Source organism: Tursiops truncatus, chromosome 10 (assembly GCF_011762595.2).
Source record: "Tursiops truncatus isolate mTurTru1 chromosome 10, mTurTru1.mat.Y, whole genome shotgun sequence".
NCBI lineage: Eukaryota > Metazoa > Chordata > Mammalia > Artiodactyla > Delphinidae > Tursiops > Tursiops truncatus.
The window spans coordinates 97,931,227-97,949,747 of NC_047043.1; the positions used below are offsets into that span (position 1 = coordinate 97,931,227).

Consider the following 18,521-nt stretch of genomic DNA (forward strand, 5'->3'; position numbering starts at 1 on the left):
ATCTGCAAACAGGGCGATGATGCCCCAGGGCGGGTGTTGCACCATGTTCTTAGAAAGCCGCCTGTGTACAGGCATTTCCATCTGGGGCCTGGGCTGGTTTGTTTAGTCACTGTCTTTTTCACTTCCAAATTTCTGAGGGCAAATTGGGAGACAGCGAGATGGTGAAACGACCATCATTAGCCAACTCTCTCTGAGGGCTCACCCTGCGCCCTGCGCTGTGCCGAGGCCTTACATGCGAGATCTCGGGGAATCCACACCCCAACCCTTGCACGAGGTACCGTTCTTCCCCTCACTTGCCGAGGAAAACACTGAGGTCCAGAGGGTCACAGGGCTTGTAAATGGTGGAGCCAAGATGTGAGCTCAGCCTGCGGGATTCTGGGACGCTTCCCCGCTGCTCCGCGCTGACCGAGGGCTGACAACCTGGGCTTTGAGATCAGGTTGTCCTGGGGTTGAATCTCAGCGATGCTCCTGCCTCGCTCCGTGCCCTTTGTAGGCCCTGCCTCCTCTCTGGGCCTCCATTTCCCCACCTGGAGAATCAGTGGCTTAGAACAGATCACTGGTTCTCCAATGTTCCTTTAGCTTTCTGTAAAAAAATAAAATGCTTCAAGCAGCTATGGACTGCAAACAGGCAGGAGGGAACTTCGTAGGGTGAGGGAAACGTTCTAAAAGTGGATTGTGGTGACGTCTTTTCTAAAAGACCTTGAATTGTATACTTACAACGGGTGAATTTTGTGGTATGTAAATTATCCCTCAATCAAGGCGTAAAGAACTAGAATGTTTCATGAAACAGCGACATTCAACCCTCAGGACCCCAAAGGATTGTTTAAAAGCCATCGGGCCACTTGGACTCTGGATGGCCTTCAGACTCTGACCTTGTGGAATTCTGAGGTCATTTTAGTTCACTTTGCGCAGCCGGCTGTGGGTTCTGTGGGGACAGGGATGCCACCTTCTCTGCTGCCACCCCAGCCCAGCACGTGGCCCATAGCAGGTGCCCCTGGCAGTCGTGAGATGAGTCGGTGTGTGGCGGGAGGGTGGCCTTGTACGTTCTCTCGGTGTTCACACGACTTGGGGCTGCTTGGAGGAGGGCATTATGTTTTCATTTCTTTCTTTCTTTCTTTTTTTTTAAAACCATGCTGCATGGCTTGTCGGATCTTAGTTCCCCGACCGCAGATGGAACCCGTCCCCCCTGTGCAGTGAAAGCACAGAGTCTTAACCACTGGACTGCCAGGGAAATCCCGTGTTTTCATTTCTGAGCCCCAACTCCCAGCACGGATGCACAGAGTAGGTACCTGGTAAGGGTTTGTTGAACTAATTTAAAAAGTGAATGAATAAATGGCTCGGTCCCTGCTCAGGGGACAAGCTGAGGAGGCAAGACATCAACTTGTTTTCAGACCTAAATGGCGTCGGACGCACAGCGTATATGCACACTGTGTATTACTTAGGGTGTAACTTTAGGGCAAACGAAATTTACTGGGAAGGCCCGCGGGGGACTCGCAGCTCATGCCACGGGAAGGATGGGTCCCGGGTCTACGCAGCAGACCCAGCTCATCTCTTTAGGAAGCCTCTACGGGACCAGGCCGCTGTAACCATTCTCGTTCCTTGTGTTACTCCCCCTCAAAATGCAGACCCCAGGAGAAGGGCATCTGATTGGCTTGGCTGGGGCCCTTCCATTAACAGACTGCATTTAGTGAAGCAGAGAGGGGCTCAAAACCCAAACTGGGTTCTGCTTCTAGAAGAAGGGGAGATACATGCTGGGCAGATCAAAACAACCGAAATCCACTGGAAAATTTCCCTAATTGCAGAAGAAGGAAATGAGAGTTGGAAGAGTTACCGGGGGGCCACCCAGGCAAGGCAGGGAAGCTCAGCACCGCGAACGTGGGGCCATCACTGAGCGCCAGATACGGCGCGGTGGGGAGAGGGCGCAGAGGGCAGAGAAGGAGGTAGGCGGTGGGCTAGGAAGTTAAGGAGAACCAGGGCAACTTATAGTTTGTTCTTTAAAACTCTTGGCCAAGCCACTGACTAATCCTGATAGCCATCTCTCAGCACCCGGGGCCATTTCCTCTCTGTTCTGGAAGCCACAGGAGTCCACTGGTTTTGATGAAATGGTCCGAGGAGGACCAGTGTGGGCCAGGCGCGCTGATGCCTCTGGGGTCCTCAGGCGCCCACCTGAGGCGTTTGCTGTGTAGCACTTGCTGCAGCTCCAGCCCCAACTTGTATTCCATAGGAGATGGGGGGAAGCAAGAATACTTTGCTGTGGCCCCTGCTGTGGACCTGTTTTCTGATTTAACGCTCACCGCTGGTCTGTGGGGCGAGTATTAACCCCATTTGGCAGTCTGGGCTGCTGAGAGTGACAAGTAGCAATGTCAGAATTTGAACCCAGGACCGGCGAGCTCCCTGCTTGTATCACGTGCCTCCCCACTGGTTGCTTCAGCTCAGACAAGTCCTGCATCTTCTGTGGGTTTCCCCACCTGCAGATCAAGGAGCTAAAAGCTGAAAGAGAGGGTCGTCTCCAGCCCTAGTGAGACTATTCAGAAGCATCCCAGGCGGCCCCAGAGGCGACGGGGACAACCCGCCTCTGGTCTCCCTGGGCCCCTACCCCCCACCCCCAGAGGCGTCCCGTCGCCGGGGCACAGGCGCACAGGCGCACAGCCTCTGTGGTGATGAGTACGTGCTCCGACACACACACAGACCTCGCAAACAATGCAGGGAAATAAAGTTCTCACAGGAAACATTATCATATTGACTCACGACAGACCCATCCATAAAACAAACTCCGGGTACCTGGGACCGGCTCACAGAGCAGCGGCCTGGGAGATAGCAGCCAGGCCGCACTCTCCTGGGCCTGGGAGGAAGTGGGTGCCGCCAGGGGGAAGGGCAACTTCCCCTGGCTGCTCTGACGCTGGCCCGGGATCTGAGTTATTTGTCAAAAAGAGAAAAAAATGATGATTTTTCAAAAGGCGCACGAGTCCCAGAGCGTTACGGCCTCTTTGCCTTGTCACAAGAGCTCTGTTGCAAAAAGCCCACTCAATACCGTGGTATTTTGCAAGTGATTTGCCACGTCGATGCAGAAAATATGACCGTCTCCAGAGGCCTGTGTCTTCATCAGTCCTTGCTCAGCAAAGCAGCCTTGACCATTGCCAGTGTGGAAAGAAGTTTTGATCCAGCCTCTTTTCAGATATGGGAAGGCCGCTTGGTGTGTGTGCGAGGCCTCAGGTGGACAGAGCTCTTGCTACAAGTAATCAAACTCAGTTTCCTCATCTGCAAAATGGGAGCAGTCTTGAGACTTCAAGTAAGAAAATGTAGGTTTAACACACGGTCCAGCGTTTGTTTTCCTGACCCTTTGTGAGAAGCACCTTAGAAAAGCGACTTGGGAACCTGGAGACCTTCATCCGAGTTCGGACTCTACCCTTTCTTAATCCTGCGAGCGTGGGCAAGCCCCGGCCCCTCTCTATATCTCGTTTTCCTCCTCTGGAAAAGCAAGGGTCTAACCAGCCCTGACCCGCCTGCCTCCCAGAGTTGACGTAGCTGTTAGGGGAGCTGGGTTGTCAACCAGGCTTAGGCCACTGAGTCGTGAAAGGTTCGAGTACCAAGGAGGTGGTGCCCGGGGCGTTCGGGTGGTTGCAATCTCGGCTGAGCCCTGGACATGGTTTCACATGTTGGTGCCGTACGTATGTTCTTCTCACAGGTAGGTGGTTCCTTCTCTTATCTTCCAACAAACTTCTATTCATCTTTCAGAGCTCAACTTCAATATCCCCTTTTCCCTCTGACAGCCCTAAACCTCCTCCAAATAGTCGCTTTCTCCTCTGTGCTTCCACAGTGCCCTGTCCTCTCTGTCGTAACAGCTACCATGCTGTCTTATCATTTACTTCTTTATAGATCTGTCTCCTGCCCGGGGATAGAAACTTGTCAGTTCGAAATTGATTTCTGAGTATTTTGCTCTAAACTCTTAAAATTGCCTCACCACTTTTAGGAAATGTCCTTCCCTGCAGTGGTAACTGTGTGGACTGTTGTTCTTTAAGGAATCTCCGAGGATGCCCAGGTTTACAACAAAGTGTCCTTCAAGGAAGTCAACTTTGCCTTCAAGCTTTAGAAGCTTGTTTTCCTACCCAATAGACGCCCAGCGAGTCTGCACTAGAGGCCGCTGATGCGTGCCTGCATTTTTAAGAGGTTTTAATGTGTAACTGTTTTAATTCTTCCCGGGAAGATATTTTCTAGGCGATAGAGATGCTTTGTAAATAATACGCTCCTTTTGTGTTGGAGGTAAAGTTTCAATGAAAAGTCAGGGCACCGAAGTACAACTGTTTCGCCGGCCCCTAGAGTCAGCTCTGAGGATGAGAGAGAGGATGCGTTTCAGCTCTAAGGAATGAACTCCTTGGGATGGATGTCTGTCAGGCAGAGTTGTCTAGAGCACTTCCTAGAAATCTTGACCCGTCGCTGTCAGTGGGGAAGGCTAATTAAAGGAAATAAAAGACTAGTAGCCAGGAGATTCCAATGTGCTGAAAAAACAAAGGCAGCCAACCTGGAAACTGAGAGTTGAGTCAGCTCTTCACTTCGTTCCGTCCGGCTCCCCCACCCACCCAGACACTCTTTTCTTTCCCTGATTTTTCCACCACCAACACCCACTCGCCTCTGTTTACCCCAAGGGATCAGTGGAGACAGGCTTTGAAGCTAAGGCTACTGCAGTCTCTCAGGCCCTGACACCAACTGTGGACCCCTTGGGGGCTGGCGCTGGCCAGGCAGCTGACCGTGTGATTCAGAGTGAGGATGGGGAAATGCAAGGTAAAACTACAGCTGCCTCTCTTCCTCCATCACAGTGACAAAAACTAAAAAGACTGACCGTAGCAAGTGTTAGTGAGAATGTGGAACAGCTAGATCGTTCATATACTCCCAATGGGAATGCAAAATGGTACATGGGGACCCACATTGGCAGTTTATTGTGAGGTTAAATATACACTTTACCATATGACCCAGCCGTCCACTCCTGGGTACTTTCTTTTTTTTTTTTTAAAGGGCTTCAAATGCTTGGCTTTTTTTTTTTTTTTTTTTTTGGCTGTGTTGGGTCTTTGTTTCTGTGCAAGGGCGTTCTCTAGTTGTGGCAAGTGGGGGCCACTCTTCGTCGCGGTGTGCGGGCCTCTCACTATCGCGGCCTCTCTTGTTGCGGAGCACAGGCTCCAGACGCGCAGGCTCAGTAGTTGTGGCTCACGGGCCTAGTTGCTCCGCAGCATGTGGGATCTTCCTGGACCAGGGCTCGAACCCGTGTCCCCTGCATTAGCAGGCAGATTCTCAACCACTGCACCACCAGGGAAGCCCCCTGTGTACTTTCAAAAGTGAAATGAAAACATATATCTACACAAAGGCATGTATGTGAATGTTCAGAGTAGTAGTATTCACAGTAGCCAAAAGGTGGAAACAACCGAAAGGTCCATCAGAAGATGAACAGATCAATAAAATGTGGCCTGTGCCTACGGTGGAATATTATTTAGCCATAAAAAATGAATGAAGTCCTAATAGATGTTCTATTACATGGATGAACCCTGAAAACATTATGCCAAGTGAAAGAAGGGCGTGACAAAAGACCACGTATTTTGTGGGAATCATTTTTGTGAAATGTCCTGAATAGGCAAATCTATAAAGACAGAAAGTAAATTAGTGGTTGCCAGGAGTGAGAGGGAGGAGAGAGTGAGGAATGATTTTACTAGTGGGTAAGAAGTTTCTTTGGAGGGTGTGAAAATGTTCTACAGTTGATGGTGGTGATGGTTGCACAACTCTGTGAATATATTTGAAACACAATCGTTCACTTGGAAAGGGTGAGTCGTGTGGTATGTGAATTACACGGTGGTGAAGAGGTCCGTGACTCCAGCCCGACAGAAGCATGCACCCGAGGTAAGGAGCCCCGTAATTAGGTCTGCACATCAGATCGGGCTGTGGAATCCCGTTCGGCTGGCAGCGTTTGAAAACCGTATTTGATCTCTTTGCCTGTAGGCTGGGCATGTGCTCTGCAGTCCCCTGTTAGGCACTCAGGACTGACTTGTTCACTCAACCTGCTCGGCTTGCTGTGTCCACCCCTGCACCAAGCCTGGGGGACCCCTGGGCGCCCAGGGTTGTGGGGACATCGCCCTGACCTGGACCGAGCGCCTCTGGAAGCCGCTGCACCTCATCTTTTCACGGTGTCCGATCATAAGATGCCCCACGGCTGGCAGATAGAGCTGCCGCATCGGTGAATCGGCAGAGAGCAGACCCAGGGCTGGACCCCGCCGTCAGACGGGTCTGACGTGCCGCTGTGCCCTCTTTTGCGTGACAGAAATAGTACAGACCACTTATGGGGCGCTTATTGTGCCCGCGCCAGAGTAAACCTTAGTCTGTAGCATCTCACCTAATCCCCACCACGACCCCACGGGGACCCCCGGGTGCCCGCTGGTGGTTGTGTACTTTGCTCAAGGCCACCCAGCCGTAAGTGTAGAATAGGGAAGGGACCCCGGTTGGTTGGGCTCCAGACCCACAGGTGGCCTCGCCGGGGTCACAATGGCAGAGCCGGAAGGGCCAGCGTGTCACCTGCTCATACTGCACCTGCGCCAGGAGAGAGCAGAGGGCGGGGAGGACACAGGGCTTGCCCGAGGGCCGACAGCCAGAGCTGGGCTGTTCACCCCGTGACCCTCGGCCGGTTATACTGGCTGCAGATCAGGAGCTCAGAGGAGCAGGGGTTTTACCCCGTGACAGGCAAGAAGAAGGGGACAGAAACACCATGGGCGTTTCTGACCTGAAGAGTTAGGTTTAGAAGATTACCAGGCAGAAAGTTACCACACTGAGAGAGAAGATGGGAGGGAGGGGAGGGGAGGGGAGGGGAGCATGGCAGGGAAGGAAGGAAGAAAGTCTTCTCAGCTCAATGAATATTTGGTAGATGAGTGGTTTTATTTCCTGGTTTGTTGGTCGTTTCTGGAGACATCCATAATGGTCCAAGCAGAGGTTCAGTTCTGTTCGAAGTAGTTCCAGAACCTTCTTTTTATTCTTTAAATATTTATTTATTTATTTGGCTGCATTGGGTCTTAGCTGCGGCATGTGGGATCTAGTTACCTGACCAGGGATCGAACCCAGCCCCTGCATTGGGAACCCAGAGTCTTAGCCACTGGACCACCAGGGAAGTCCCCAGAACCTTCTTATTGAAGAAAACCCCAGCGGCGCACAGGTGGGAGCCCAAGAAGTCTCCAGACTTCGAGAATGGATGCTTTTGCTTTTCATCTGTTTTGGCCTTTGCTGATGGCGGGCGGATAAGGCTTTCTACATTCGAGCCAGGTTTCTCCGCCAGGCTCTTTCACAAACATTCCAGGTGGACTTATCATCTTGTGGGTTGTGGGAAGTTCTCATTCACTGAATTTATATCACAGCCTAAAAACGAAAGAAACAGGAAACTGTATTCACTTTGAAAATGAATTCAAGTGTACCAATCAAAAAGAAGTCTGTAGCATTTTTGAAAACGCGTTTACAAATTCCTTTTTTCCTCTTTTCATTACTGCAAAGGACTTACTCTTTTCTGGTATCAGGACACGGACAGTTACCCCCCAGCTGCCGTCTCTGCCTCTCTGGAGAGGCTGGAGGCTGAGTGCCGGGTCCAGTGGGCACAGAGATGAGTAAGGCCCAGGCCACCAGGTCTTCACAAAGCTAAGGCATGCTCGCTAAACAGCAGCGCATGCCAGGCCTAGGCTGATAAGGGCTGTGGGAGAGGCTTAGATAAATGTCCTGAGATTGTGGAGAAGGGAGAGGGCCTTCCGTCCAGGGAATTGGGCAGGGCTGAAGGATGGAGACCAACTGGCTGGGGAGACTCAGTGAGGAAGGCCATCCTGGCCGACTGCCCTGCTGCTTCCTCACCGGCACTGCAGCTGCCGTGGGTGGTCCTCTCCAGACACCGTGCCCTGCACATTATCCACACGTCGTTTAATCCTCAGAGCAACCCTCGGAGGCAGTCCCCCTCCTGCCCCCTCCTTTCAGATGAGCAAACTGAGGCCCCCGGAGGTGAAGTCCCTGCCCAAGGTCACAGGAGAGTTGCAGAAGCAGGCTGTGAATCCCACTCTGTTTGAAGCCAAAGCCCTTGCTCTTAGGTCAATTTACCATTTTCAAAGAACTCTCTAACGCATTTATCCCATTGATCTTCCCATACCCGAGTTTCTCTATGTCTCACCAGCCTGTTGGCACAGATGAGTCACTACCGGCAACAGCATGAATTCTACCTGCTCGGCCCCTCCCCTCCCCTTGCTCACCCTGGTCCTGGGGCCACGTGCGAAGCCTCACCACCGCCGGCTGATGTCACTGGGAGTGTCCATCTTTCCCTCCACCCGCCCCCCCATTAAAGGTCACTGCCCAGGCCTTCCCCAGCCAGCAAGCCGAGCATCCAGCACGTGATCAGCTGCCCCACTATCACCCTTCGGTAAACCCTCATCCTCTCCTCTGGGAAGGAAGAGGGGTCAGTTCACTTCCCCACAGGTTCCCTGAGCAGCAGCTAAATACGATGGTGAACCACAGAATTGAGAGAAACGTGTCAATCAGCCCTGGCCCTGGTAAGACACGCACAGGAACAATTACACCCTAAGCACCACGTGTGGGGAGAGCACCACCAGGGCATCCCACTGCCGTGGGGAGGGCCGGTCGTGGCTGGGGAGAGGCCCACGTGGCCGCCATCCACAGAGGCCGTCGCCTGCACCAGATCCCCAGTTCAGAGCTGTGCTGGCGTCAACTCCGTTCATCTTCCCCCAGAGCCAGCTGGGGCAGCGACCAGCGTTACTTCCACGTTAGAGAGGAAACGCTGAGGCTCAGAAGGGTGAAGTCGCCCCCTGCCCGAGGTCACACAGCTAGTGAGAGGTGGAACTGGCCCACTCAGGTCTGAGGGCCGGTGCTCTTGGTGGCCGTCCTCATGGAAGTGGAGACAGCAGATCTCGGCGCTGGAAAGCCAGCCCAGTCCCGGCTCCATCCCTTCCTGCCTCAGGACTCTTGGGCTAGAATCAGGTTGTTACTTCCCAAGCTGCACAGTCAGCTGGAACAAGAATTCCTGGAGCTCAAGTAAAAACCATGGGGATTGTCTCCCAGTTCACAGAAAAGATATCAAGTGGTCGGTCAGAGCTGTTTCAGCCTCGAGTCTTTTTCCCCGCACGGTTTTCAGAGGCCTTGGGAGCCCATGTCCCTCGTTCCGGCCAGATGGAGCGTGCGATGGGACCTGGCTGATGAGGCATCGTGACAGTGAATGTCACCCAGCCGGCGAGCGCCCTACACGCTCTGCTTCGTGTCGTCTTCCCCACGAGGGCATATTTGATCTCTGCCTGACAGAGAAGAGAACAGCGGCCCAAAGGGGGGCGCGTCCTGCCACAGGTGACCCAGGCGGTGAGTGGCCGGCCCTTGACCCATGTCTGGGGGCCCTCAAGCCGGAGCTCTTAACCGCGACTTGTATGCGTTTCTTATTTTCCATTTTCTCGGTGGTTCTCAGCCCAGGCCGCACATCTGAAAGGCCTGGAATACTGCCTGGACCCATCCCAGACCAGTTAAATCAATCTTCAGGGGTGGGAGTTCTAGGAAAGGCCCAGTGGTCCACCGAGAGCCTGAGGCTGACCTGGAAAGAGGAGAGAATTGAACTGTAGGGCAGGGTTGGGGGTGGGGGGGAGCTGATTCTTCTCCCCCTCACCTTCCCTTCCATCTCCTCCGCCTCCGGCCCGCCAGGAACTGGCCTCCAGCCTCCCTCGTGGTCTGGGACCATTTGGCATTTGGGCTAAGATTTCCGTGTGGCCCCTCCTCAGCCTGGTGCGTAATAGGTGCTCAGTAAACATTTGGTGAACAGATTCGTGCAGAGCCCCTCCAGCCACTCCTTCCAGGACGGGCTTGATGGTTGTCTGCTGCAGGAGTTTAAAGAGCCCAGCAGGTAGCATTAGGCTCCCGTCAGCAGCACATGGGGGTGCCTCTTGCATCACCCCTTTCCCAGCAATATGTATTCACTTAAAAAAAGAAATCCTTTCTAATTTAGTAGGTAGAAAACAATCTCGGTTTTGGTTTGAATTTACATTTCTTTGAATACTGGTGAGGATGAACATTTTTTTCATGTGCTTCTTAGTCATTTGTATTGCTTGTTCTGTGAATTGTCTGTTCCCAATTTACTAATTTACAACAAGAAATATAACTGCCAAAGGGACCGGATACACGTGTCCTCCAGCCAACACCCTACTCCCTGTAGGCACACTGCACGGGAGGCCAAATTCTAATCAGAACGATGCTTGGTGAGCACAGAATGAGAGAAGAGAGGGGTTGGTTATGCGATTCCAGGGTTTCAGGGCATCAGAGCAAGCTAGACCTGCTGCCGGGGTCCACCGAATCCTTGGCCGGGATGGCGTCCTTCCTTCTCTGTCCTCCGCCTCCCCGGCTGCCTGGCCCTTCTTCAGATGGACACGTTCTCTCTTTAGAAACATTACTATTTAGAAATTACTACATTCATCTTGGGCTCCCTCTGGCCTCGGAGCCCTCCTGGGTCAATGCTTGAACTCTCGAGGCGGTCTTCCGCCCTAATTCCTTTGCCTCCTTGGACCGCCTCCGCATTCCCCAGGGATTTACAGAGTGTAGCTGGTAAACTTTAGGGTGTCTGCCTCTCTCTCGTTGTCTTGGAATTGCCCCTTCCCATAAGTGAAAGCAGCTTCAGGGGGTCCGTGAGACTCCACACACATTCCACGTTTGGAACAGTTCTATCCCTGAGCAGTTTTCCAAGCCTTTCCTTCGGCTCTCCTAGAGCTCTGTGACTGCCGCAAGGTTAAGATCCACGGCTGGAGAGAACCCTGAGAGTGCAAAGCAGCTACCCAAAGAATAAGAACTCCAGAAACCGGTGAGAGGGGCGCCAGGCAAGCGTGTGGTCTGGAAGGGTGCCTAGAGCAGGAAGGACAGGAGATTTCCTTCGAGGGTGAGAGGAGAAGGAGGGTCTTAGGTGGGCAAGGCCTGGGGATCTCTGGCCTGGAATATGCAGCAGCCTCCTTCCAGGGGGCTCTCGGCCCTATTGACCCTCCTCTACCGCCGGCCCTCAGAGTGACCTTACGAAACCAAATCCGACCGAGCCACTCCCCGCCTTCAACCCTTCCTGCGTCCGCGTGGATAGCAGTCAAGGCCTTTCACAGCCTGGCCTCCACTTTCCTTTCCAGGCCTGCTTCTCTTCCCCGTTAGACTGCTGGATGGTTCCTGAATATTCCACGTAGGCAGGGCCTTCTGCTTGGGACACCCTTCCTGACTTGGCCAATTCATGCTCATTCCATAAGTCCCAGCTCAAACGTCCAGTCCTCCCTGAAGTCTTTCCTGAGCCCCCTCCCCCGCTTGAAACCCTTCGTGGTAATAGCATTTACCACATTTCTGAGAGTAGCTTTTCCAAGCATCCCTTCCTGCTGGACCCTGAGGACTCTGACATCAGATACCACATTTGGTTTATCTGAGGGTCCTAACCTCCAGCTCGGTGCCGCACGGAGCAGGGGCTGGATGGACAAGAAGACGGCTGCTGCAGACGTGCTCATGGGGAAGCACCAAGCCCAGAGAACAGGGAGCTCTGGACCTGGCTCTGGACCTCTGGGGCCTCGGGCAGATTCCTTCTTCTCTCGAGACCTCAGTCTGCTTCTCCATAGAAGGAGAGCATGGGGACCCAACTACTGCAATGCCATTGATTAAGACTTACGCTGCATCAGGCACTATTCTAGAAATAAACATATTATAATAATTATATAATATACGTAATAATAATGTACATGAATATTTCTGGTAGAATGAAAATGCAGAAACAAAGTCCTTGAAGTTACTTGCAGTCTAATTATAGAACCAAGGAAGGCAGGACCAAGACCTCTCAGGGGGAGAGAGTTTTAACTTTTGGGGAGCAATGTATTTCATTACAAGAAAATCATGCTGCTCGTGGCCCCAAAGAGGAGGTGTAGAGAAGCAAAATAAACGTGGATGTGAGAGTCAGGCAGAGCACGGCTCAAATCCCAGCGCCACAATCCTCCAGCTGTGTGACCTCAAGCCAGTCACTTTACCTCTCTGAGCCTTGAAGGGTGGAGATTGTCTAGTTATCTCAGAGAGTTGCTCAGTGAGGACTCAGTTGGATGTAGGACTCCGTGAATACTAGGACCCCTTTTCTTTTCATCCCAAGGAGTGTAAGCTACACGGAAAGGGAGCTTGGACATGGGACTTCACCCTTCTAAGCCTCTGTTTCCACATCGGCCGAGTGAGGGCTGCCACAAGGGCTGGGTGCAGAGAACTGTGCTGAGATGTTGAAGGAATGTTAGCTTCCCTCCCAGCCTGGCAGGGGGGCATGAAGCCCAGCCCCATCTTCTTGGGCAGAAAGCTTAGAACAAGGGATTCAGAGCCCTGGAGACAACTGAGAAGGAAGCACAGTCAAGAATACGAGTCAGAGACTCTGGAACACACGACGATTTGCTTTCTCCCGTCAGAAAATGCTCTTAAACAAACAGCAAGTTTCCTCCATTAATAAGGCCTGTGGAATGCAGATGAGATTTTTTTTCCTTCTCCTTTTTTTGCTGATTAAGTTCCCCCAAAACCCCCTTAAGAATTTTAATAAGAAATGCGAAAATCAACAAAAGTCCAGCAAACCCTTTCCTGTTATTAAATAAAGGGAAAGTAAATATTGCAAATTGGACATATTTCATAAGAGGATGTTTTGTTTGGGCGAAAAAAAAAATGAGAAAGAAAAGAAAGAGCTATTTGCTTTCTGGCAGCAAATTCATGTCTTTGCTGAATTTTGGTTTCAAATTTGATGACTGGGGCATTATTCCTGGTTTGCCTGGAATTCAGGCCTTTTGACATCTGAGGCGGACATACCCAGGAGAGCAGGAAAGCCAGGTTGGGGCCACGTTGGGCCTCTTCTCCTGTCTCTCCTGTGAACAGACCAAAGAGTTCTTCAACCACCCAGGAAATTACAATCCTGAGCTCAGATGGGGATGACCTGCAGGGGGGTCACACACAAGACAAAAGCAACTTGGAACAAAGAAAATTTCCATGAGAAAGAGGAAAAACAGAACAAAACACAAAATGTTCTCTTTACCTCCTTTTTAGGATAAGATACGAGACCATCAAACTTACTGTATCAGTACAGCACAGTGGCCCTGCAGTCAGGCAGACCTGGGTTTAAATCCTACCTCCGCCACTTCTTCACTGGGTTACCTTGGGTTAATTACATAACTTCTCTGACTCAATTTCCTCACCTTCAAAATGGGGAGTATAAATGTATTCACTAATAGAGCTGTAAGGAGGAATAAGTGAGTGGGAAAATGAACCAATACAAGGAAAATGCTAGGCTCTACCTGTATGTCTTATTATTTTGTGTATTATGACAAATGTAAAGGATGAGGAAAAAGAGAAAAAGAGGACTTTATTACTTTGTAGTAATAGATAGTTAGCGCTCATGACCTCCCATGCTGGTCACTGCAGCCCCGGGAGGTGGACAGAGTGAGAACTGCCCTTAGTTTCTGGTTGCAGCACCTGCTTCTGGAAAGTGGGCGTGACCCCTCCAGGCCACACATTAAATGGTCCATGTCACCATGAGTTCAGAGAAAATGACCAGAGGAAAGGGAGGGAGGGAGAGAAGCCAGAGGGTGTAACCGCTTCCAGCCACCTCTCTCGCACCCAGGAGCCACATCTTCCCGGGACTCCTGCACCCCGTCCTGGGCCTCTCTGGCCCCCTCACAGGGTTCCCATGGCCTCACCTGCCGCCTGCTGCTCCCCGGCAGGCACGACAGTCACAGGGTGGTGGGACCGCTTGTGTGATGCCAGGATGGGCTCTTCCTCTGGAAACGCTGGAGAACTGGACCCCACCAGCCATATTCCCATAACAGAGCCAGGCCTGTGCATTTCCGGCCTAACCTGCGTGCCACTTCCTCTGGTCACCTTCTCCCAGGTTCCTCTCCGACCCTCCCAGAGTACTGGCACCCGCCCCCCCCATCTTCAAACCATTGATCCTAAATAGGAAAATTATTTTGGTTTTGTAGTTTTCTATCTTTGTAGTTATTGGTTTGACTGAAGCATCTGTTTTTGCAAAGATTAAAATGAGAAATGAATACAACAAATAATTTAACAGTCACCTATAGTCCCAACCATATATTTGCTTCTAATTTTTTTTTTTTTAAGAAATGAAATGTAAAGCTAAAACCCCTTATCTACTACCCAAATCCCACAGATAACTAATGACTTTGGTGCATAACCTTCCTGTTATCTTAAAATAGTTTAGCATACCTATACATACACTCAGGACTTGGTACTGTTTGGGGTGTGTTTTAATTTATACCAAAGGTATCATAGGATTCATATTGTTCTGCTTCTGGCCATTATGAGCCAACATGTTTGTGAAATCTATCCATGTTGATAATCATAGAAGAGCTAGCTTTTCATTGCTGAATACTTTTCCACTTTATGAATCCTTCGTACCTCATTTTATATGTCCATTCTTCTAGGGATGGGCATTTATGTTGTTTCCCTTTTTTATTATAAACCATCATGCTTCGATTTAAGAAAAAAAGGAAAATCTTTGTATGTGTCTCCCTGGGCATCTCTGCCCAAGTTTCTCTAGGAAATTTACCCAGAAGTCGAATGTGTTTGATTAATCACGGGGAGGAGTAGGCATACCTGGGATCCCCTTCCCCCTCCAGTGCTTAACCCCAGTGTGTGACCTTGGGCAAGTCACGTCACCTCTCTGAATCGATTTTCTTACCTGTAAAATGGGTGTATGATAGGGCTTCGCTGGTGGCGCAGTGGTTGGGAGTCCGCCTGCCGATGCAGGGGGCGCGGGTTCGTGCCCCGGTCCAGGGGGATCCCGCGTGCCGCGGAGCGTCTGGGCTCGCGCGTCCGGAGCCTGTGCTCCGCGGCGGGAGAGGCCACAGCGGTGAGAGGCCCGCGTACCGCAAAAAAAAAAAAAAAAAATGGGTGTGTGATAACCCCTAACTCACTGGGTGGTTGCCAGAGAATTAAGGGAGACTATCTCTAAAAAGCAGTGGGAATTGAGCAAATGGTAGTTGTCCAGCGGCTCCCACCATCCACGCTACAGGTTCTTCAAGCAGCCAAAGTAGGATCTAAAGGCAGTGCCCCGCCCTTTGCACTAGGGACTCTGGGCCCAGCTAAAGCACTGCCTTGGGGTCTTGCCCAGCCCACCCCTTACACCTGCTGCCAACACTATCTCCCTTCCTAGCCTGGTGTCACCTCCGTAAATAATTGAGCAAATGTAACCTTCAGCGTCTCAGTTTCCTCGCCTGTAAAATGGGATGATAACACCTGCTTTGAATGACTGTTGTGAGGCTTAAATGCTAGAGAATGTCTGCAGGGCAGTTGTTAAAATGGAAATGCCCTTTCCTGCACGCCCTGGACCCTTTCTCCTTCACAGCAGAGAAATTATCTGAGGTTTCGTCTCGCCGGCAGGGAGAAGCTGAACTGTGTCCCTCGTTTGATTTTCATTTCCAGCCCTTGCGTTTTCCGTTGCGTGCCGCGGGTAAGCGCGTGGAGCCTTTCGCTGGGTCCCTGTGTTTGTTTTCGCTGGAAATTGGAGGCTGGGTGGTTTAAATTTGCTAAAATATCCCCATCTAGTGGCCTCGTTGAAATGCTGCAGGGCTCATTCGGGCCCCCGTCTGGGAAAAACAATGAGGCGACGGCGGAGGCCGCCCAGCCCAGCTCAGAAACGCCAGTGGCTCCCCAGTGTCTACGGGGTAAAGTCCAAACGCCAAGCCTGGAATTCAAGCGCCTGCACGATCGGGCCGCGCCCTGCCTATCGGACCTTATCGGCGTCTTCGACCTCGTAACCCGCCAAGCCCGGCTCCTCCCTCTGCAGAACTTCCAGGCCCACACCTCCTGGCACGTGGGCCTGCCCTGTGCCCCCGACTGCTGTCTCCTTCCTCCTCCACGCTCTCCCCAGGCTCAGCGCAAAGGCCACCTCTTCCCGGAAGCCTCCCGGGTCCTTCAACCCATCTGGGTCTTGCCTGACCTCCCACCAAAACTTGCTGTAGGTCATTTTTGTATTTCCATGTTTAAAGCTGTGCTTTGTCAATGCACTGCCCTCCCGTATCCCACATGATAGATGGAAGTGAATGCAAGCCCCTTGGTCCTGTGGATTTGGATCCTCACCTGGCCTCCACTACTTCCCAGCTCTGAGAACCTGGGCAGGGAGGGAACCTCAACTGTGAAATATTGGTGAGAACACCTATCTCACAGGACTGTGGTGAGAGTCAAGATTGGATGCAAAGTGGCTGGCACATATGAAGGCCCAATAAATTGTTAGGTGGTCACATAAAATACAGGATACCAAATGAATTTGAATTTCAGATAAACGATTTTTTTTTTTAGTATAAGTATATCCCAAATAGTACATGCAGGTTCTGTGTTACCCTTCATAGACACATGATGTTAAGGATTATTGTTCATTTTGTTAGATGTGTTAATGATATTGGGAATATACATATACAGTCAATCGTCATTATTGGCAGATTCTGCATTTGCAAATTCACCTCCTGGCTAAAATGTATTTGTAATGCCAAAACCGATATTCACAGTACTGGATCACTTACAGACACGCACATGCGTAGACAGGAGAAAAATTTGAGTCTCCCAATATGCATGTTCTCAGCTGAAGTCAACCAGTGATACTCTGTCTTATTTCAGCTCTCATATCATAAACAAGTGTGCTTTTTGCCATCTCGTTAGTGCCATGTTTTTCATGTTTTTGTGATTTGTGTTGGTAATTTTAAAATGAACCCCAAGGGGCTTCCCTGGTGGCAGAGCGGTTGAGAATCTGCCTGCCAATGCAGGGGCACGGGTTCGAGCCCTGGTCCGGGAAGATCCTACATGCTGCGGAGCAACTAGTCCCGTGCGCCACAACTACTGAGCCTGTGCTCTAGAACCCAAGAGCCACAGCTGCTGAGCCCACAAGTCACAAGTACTGAAGCCCACGCACCTAGAGCCCGTGCTCCACAACAAGAGAAGCCACCGCAATGAGAAGCCCGCGCACCCCAACGAAGACCCAATGCGGCCACAAATAAAAAAATTAATAAAATAAAATAAATTTATAAAAAATTTAAAAATTTAAAATAAATAAAATGAACCCCAAGCAGAGTGCTGAAGTGCTGTCTAGTGTCCCTAAGCCACGAATGCCGTGACGTGCCCTACGGAGAAAATACACTTGTTAGATGAGATTTGTTCAGGTGTGAGTTATACTGATGTGGGCCATGAGTTCAATGTTCATGAATCTACAACAGACATTAAATAAAGTGTTTTTAAAAGAAAGTACACAGGGGCTTCCCTGGTGGTGCAGTGGTTGAGCGTCCGTCTGCCAATGCAGGGGACACAGGTTCGTGCCCCGGTCTGGGAAGATCCCACATGCCGCGGAGCGGCTGGGCCCGTGAGCCATGGCCGCTGAGCCTGTGCGTCCGGAGCCTGTGCTCCGCAACGGGAGAGGCCACGACAGTGAGAGGCCCACGTACCTCAAAAAAAAAAAAAAAAGAAAGTACACATAAAACAAGGTTGGTTGATGAAAATGTTGTGACCAGAGGCTGCCAGGAACCGACCTGCGTTCCCTTAGAAGCAATGGTTCAGTGTTCACCAATTCAGTGTTCATGGTGACTCTATAGAACTTCTGTGAATAACAAGAATCAACTATATAGATATATATGTAATAAAATTTAAATTCTTACCTGTTAGAGTCACATATTTAAATATTATGAGTGAAATTATATGATGTCTGGAATTGCTTTAAAATACACCAGCAGTGGGGAAAAGGTGTATTTATGGAGAGTGTAAAAGAAACAAGATACCAAAGGTTGAAGATGCTGGAAGCGATCTACTTTTGTGTATGTTTGAAAAGGACCATAACAAAATGTTTAAAATACACACTATTGAGATTTACCTGGTGGCCTAGTGATTGGGATTCCGCACTGTCACTGCTGTGGCCTGGATTCAATTCCTGGTCAAGGAACTGATTTCCCAAAAGCTGCACCACACAGCAGGGAGGGGGGGAAACACCAAGGAGAAAATCTTGGGGGAAGAATGTCTTGTTCATTAGCTTTCACTCTGGACCCTCTGTGGGGACAGAGCTCCAGATGATGGCCCCTGAGATCCCATTATGGGCGCCTCCCAAGCCGAGTGCCAAGCATCCGCTGAGGTTGTGGAGACCTGGCTCTAGTCTCAGCGCCTCCACAGACTTGCTCTGTTACCTCTGGCAGCTCACGGTGCCTCTGAGCCTTTTTTCTTATCAGTTAAGTAAGGAAGTTGAACTGGACAACCTCGGAGTTCCCTTTCATTTTTAAAAGCCTCTCATTCTAAATCCAGTATTTCCTCCATTGGCATGTTCTGGTGCAATGTTACAGCCTCCCTCCACCTCTCTCTTCCCAGCCCAAACCATCCCGATACCACTATTCTGTGAATGCTGCTCAAGTTCTCCCTTTTTTGCAACGTTGTAACCAGGAAGATATTCGGCTTTTGATTTCTCTAAAATCTGAACTCCTGAGCTAAGCAGTTAAGGCCCCTGCAGGCAG

General features: G+C 50.8%; 1 protein-coding gene across 11 annotated transcripts in view; it reads left to right on the plus strand.

The window, feature by feature from the left end:
* Positions 1-18,521, plus strand: part of LOC101327326 (peroxisome proliferator-activated receptor gamma) — a 222,901-nt gene that overhangs the window by 150,279 nt on the left and 54,101 nt on the right. The window lies entirely within an intron of this gene.